The sequence below is a fragment of the Rissa tridactyla genome, chromosome 4, assembly GCF_028500815.1.
Source record: "Rissa tridactyla isolate bRisTri1 chromosome 4, bRisTri1.patW.cur.20221130, whole genome shotgun sequence".
In the NCBI taxonomy this organism is placed as follows: Eukaryota; Metazoa; Chordata; class Aves; order Charadriiformes; family Laridae; genus Rissa; species Rissa tridactyla.
In genome coordinates this window covers 75,323,241-75,328,291 of record NC_071469.1, presented here as the reverse complement: position 1 = coordinate 75,328,291, position 5,051 = coordinate 75,323,241, and the positions used below count along the sequence as shown (strand labels likewise).

Genomic DNA, 5,051 nt, shown 5'->3' with positions numbered 1-5,051 from the left:
GAATTTGTCCACAGTCAAGAATGTTTCTATTAGTAGGCTGTTGATAGCAACTGTTGTTGCAGACTCTTGCTCTCATAACCACAGAAGATGTGGGAACAAGGCTATTTGAGATAAAGTCACCACATCAGAGAAGTCCTTCTGACATTTAATCAGTTCTCCCTCAGATAGTCCCTCCACATATTGATAAAAATCTCATTTATCCTGAAAGGCTCATAAATCAGTGCACTCTCTGGAACTTCTAGGGAGATCTGGCTGAAGAGGGCAAGTCAGCAGCGTAGTCTCTACTTGCTTGAAAGCAATCTTAATAGAAGTTTGAAAATGTTAAACTAGGGAAGGATAAACAGGACAGGTGGTTTTTTTACAATAACTAACAAATCTCACTGGAACTTCCAAGTCTTAATATCTATCTTGGAGCTTTTAAGACTTAACATCTCTTGCAATAAGATTAAATGGAGTCCATAGTAGAGATGCACTCCAAACAGAGTCCCTAAGGTCAATCTCCTTTCTGTGGGTACCTGCATGTGAGGTGGCACAAGCAGTCCCCACAGTGGTTCTCACAGAGTTTATTCTAAAAGACAGAAGAAATAACGGACATTCAGAGAGACAGTATAGCTACTCCAAGGATCCAGTCGTACCTTTGACAACAGCTTGCTATTCAGCCCTCCCAAAGACCAAAGTACTCAAGAGCTCAAGATAAGTGAGGCCCAGCAAGAGAAAATGTGGAGTAGAGAAGGATCAGCCTTTCACTGAGGAAAGAGAGCCCTTCCCTTAATATTGTCAGAGTAGGTGCTGGGGCAGAAATGAACTCAATAATGTGATAGGCCAAACAGTAGCATCCAAGCAAATAGGCCATACGGAGTGGCAGTACTGGCTGTGTCTACTCACATTTGGTCATAGTGATACGCTGAGCATCTGGCAAGTTCTGTTTATGAAATCTTTTGTTGAAATGTATCTATTCAGGGGGAAAAAAAAACTTCTTCCTGAAAGCAGGTGTTCAAATATGAAACTTCATGGACTTACCAGTGAACATATAAATAACACGTTTTGAAATGTGGAAGAATAAACGGCATTTAATTGCACAATTCCAGTTGTGAACAAGAAATTACATAAATTCCCAAGGCTCCTATTTCTACAGCATGTCCTGAGAAACATGATATCAGTATATTGAGTACACCCTTATTTTCTTTCAGAATTCAGAAGGCTTTTACAAGTGGCTATAGAGACTGCTAGAGATACGACATACATAATGGCACTTTCCCAGTGACATTAATGGAAGTCAAGTCCATTCATAACATGTTTGACATTTATTACCAAAAAAAAGCAATGTATAAAAAGCACGGGGGTTTTCTTTGCTGCTGAGCCTGGCTGCAGAAGGCTTTTTTACTTCGTTCCATTCATGGACTGAGAGTGGCCACTACGCCGTCTGTGTTGGAGCCAGAGACTTTTTTTGCTGAGAGCAGAGAGGAGAAATCTCAACTTCTCCCTGAGGAGGCAATGATGGAGACAAGTTTTATTTCACATTCCTGGTACGGCAAAAAAAAGAAAACATTAAACCTATTGTGTTTTAACTGTCCTTTTGAAAAGAATGGTTATTTAAACACAGGACTATGGGCCTGCTGACTGAAATAGAAACTGGATTTTTATATTGCTACTGTCTGTTTGGTTTTCAATGGCAAACCAAGCAGCATGAAGAATCATGTATTTGTGCTAGTAAATAATGTTTTCAAATGTAATTCTGATGAGGAGAGGAGTTTTACACAAGAAAAACTCTAGCTTCTTCCTTTGGCTTAGGAGAGGTGCCTGGACCTACTTAAGGGGGGTTTGTTTTATTTGTGGTACAAGTAACCTGTGGAGATGCTCTCAGGCTGCAAAATTTTCATCCAAATTCCGTTTCAATCCAGTAACTCAGACTCACAGTATTGCATTGGAGTAATTTCTGATTTTAAACTGAACATTGATTGTTCATTTTAAACTCCAAAATTCAACTGAAAAATTGGCCAAGACTAGCATGATGACAACCGAGTCTTGTTTCCGGAGGAGTTCAACAACTTCTGTGATCTCTACTGTCTCCAAGACATTTATAGATGTCACAGGCTAGGTACCTAATGCAGCAGGTTTGGAGTCTCTTTATGAGTGTTTGACATGGGTTTAATTGATGATGCCAGTATAAAAAATGACTTGGATATCTGGGGTTGAAGCACGTCTAATTCATTAGTTACAACGTTGAGAACAATTTCTTTGCCAATTTTGATATCTTAAAGCAAAAGAAATGTCAGCGTCAAGAGAAGGTCAACTTTACCAAAATATGTAGACTTTTTCCATTAAACCTTTTATCTGTAGAACTATCGACTTCTAAATTTTTTTTCTAAGGTGCCTTCTCTGCTTCTGAGAAAATTTGCCACCGTATGCCCAATTTAAAGACATTATTGAATTTCCCTAAAAATACTTACAGGCAAGTTGTAGTACCCAGGATGTGATTGTGGACATATGGTTAGTAATGAGATTCTAATTAGATTTTGATACTTAAGCCTGGTGTGAGAAGGGTCAGTCTCTTAATCGTGTTAGACTTTGAAGAGATTACAGGAGTGACTTTTTCCTCCTTACAGACTCTGCACTCAGAGCTGCCTCTCTTTAACTAGATTGCGACACTAAATGTAACTTGATAAATTATGCTGTATTAGCTATAAAATCACACACACAAACTTATTCATTTTGTAACCCCACAGCACTGAATTGCAATTTGAGAAAGAGCACCCCACGCATACTCCTGCTAGAACAAACTCTTGGCATAATCACAAATGTCCAATTAAACAAGCACTGTGAATTCTAACAGGATTTGCTTCACTGACAGAGGCGAATTAACACAGAAGAAAGACTGCCTCTAACTTCAGTCTCCCAGTAAGTTTTCTCTGACTTGCTACTGCTGCGTAGATCAGAAATAGTATTAAAGAGCATCTCTGTCGCTTCTACTGTCATTTCTGTTCTAACTTCATGCAAAATGAGGTTTTTGGGAAGATGAACGCCACTCCTGGTATTAGAGGAAAGCTACAGGGGAGGGGAAAGTGCGGGGATACAAATCCATGGCCTTAGAGGGAATGTGGTCGAAAACTTACGACTTGACATTCCCATCTCGCATACCTGTCCTTCCTCCACCTCCTCTCCAACAAGTACTAGTCTTTACAGCCATGAGACACATTTCAAGTAACCAGATCTGTCAATAGTGTTTATTTATGTACATTAAAAATTGACACGTGCTTTAGATCAGAGCCTGTACTTGGAATTAATCTCCCCGATTTTGCATATGTTTACATCCATAGGGGTCAAGGAGCCTTCAGAGTGAAAGATCTCCGACCGTTACAGAGAGAATAACCTACTTTCTCCAAAGCTGCCATCCCAAGCTGCCCTTGCACCCAAGGTACAGTCTGTCCAGGAAGCCAGAAGGAATTCTGTGCAGGAGGAGATGGCAGAAGATGCAAACGTCAGAATCTGATTTAGCCCTATGAGGATGTAGCCATACTGACTTTCAAGCCAATGTTATCTACACTCAGTATGCATTCTTAAGGTGTATGGCCTGATTGTACAGATGCTGAGGGTAAAACACCTCTGGTTTACCCAGCTAAGTGGATTTTATGCCAGTTTCTATTCATTACTGACATAAGAGCTGGCAGAAAGAAAAAAGTAAATGAAGGGAGTGTTCGTCCCCAAAAAGGAGGAGTAAATAATGCCTGTTTAAAGGGAGTTGTTTTTAAAATCTGAGGGAAAAAATACATTATAGAAAGCACACGCCACTCTGGGAACAATATAACTGCTGAGCTTTGCTCACAGCAGAATCTTACACAGCTTTAGCTTTAGTGCGTGAAAAACAGGGCATGGGAGTTAAACTGAATTCACCTAAGAGACAGGCTGGACTAAAGCTCATCTGCTTTTTATTTTCAGTATGTTCATTTTAGTTGTCTGGCCTGGCTGGCCACTTCAACAAGCTCTTTTGAGGTGAGAAATATCTCCATAAATGCAAGTTGTTGAAAATGGTAATGAGTGGAGCCCAACCAAACACACTTTTATGAAAAACAGAGCTGAAGCCACTCTGACAAGATAAGAGTTGTGCTGGTTTAAAGCCCATAAACAATAAACAGGGCCACCCTTCACCCCCAGCACAGCTGGCCTCTGGGGAAGCTCATTGTACTTGTCCTTGAAAGAGAAAAGAGCAGATAAGCCACAAAGAGTTACATTGTGGGAACAGCTTGTGTGAACTCTGGTGAAGGACATGAAAGGAGCCAAATAAAAATACATTCAGTCCTGATTGTAGCCGGCTTATTTTGATGGGTACTATTTACATATTCCATTTAGATCTTTAATGTTTCTGTGGTGAATTTCTTTCTTTTTTTTAAAGCCTCGGCAATTGATTCCTTATTAACTGTTTTGTTGTTTGTTTTTGTTAATCTAATGGAGAGGGAATCAAGGTATTTAATCATAGCTGTAAATTTAAAAGCAGAATGAAATTAATTGCTACGCTTAAGAAATTGTTTCAGATGTGTAATAAGAATATCCTATGTATTTGGCTACATAAAGCAGGCAACTTTGGCAAAGTATTGCATTCATATGACTTGCTACCTTGTTACCTATATTAAGTCTTGCATTTAGAATTTATGCCTCTCAATTTTAAGCTGTAATTCTTAAAATCCTTACTGTTGTTTGCATGTTGAGTGGGTCTTCTGTAGATGCAGTAACTGCCTGGCATTTGAAAGACCCAATCAAAGATGAACAGATCAATTCATAAGCTTCTTGACTTTGGGTTCTTCATTTCTTTTTCTATTTACATGAGCTATTTTTTTTCATTCACATGATCTGCTGGTGTCGCAGGCGGAGTGAATAACTTCACTTGTAAGAGAGAAGCAGTGAAACATTTATTAACATAAAACAGTGATTTAACAAAGTTAGTAGTGAATGCGACAGTGTTTTACGAGATTCGAAGCCAGGGTACACTTGATTATTTAGTGCATAGAGGCCAGGGTTGGACAAGCTGTCAGGGAGACCCTGCCGTTGAGTCACGA

At 39.4% G+C, this 5,051-nt stretch overlaps 1 long non-coding RNA gene across 1 annotated transcript; it reads right to left on the bottom strand.

Annotated features, from left to right (window-relative positions):
* Positions 1 to 1,071: 1,071 nt before the first annotated feature.
* Positions 1,072 to 5,051, bottom strand: LOC128909514 (uncharacterized). Its single transcript, XR_008466400.1, has 3 exons — positions 4,687 to 5,051; positions 3,375 to 3,446; positions 1,072 to 1,483 (listed from the first exon to the last, which is right to left on the bottom strand). It is a non-coding gene; the product is annotated as an uncharacterized LOC128909514 (long non-coding RNA).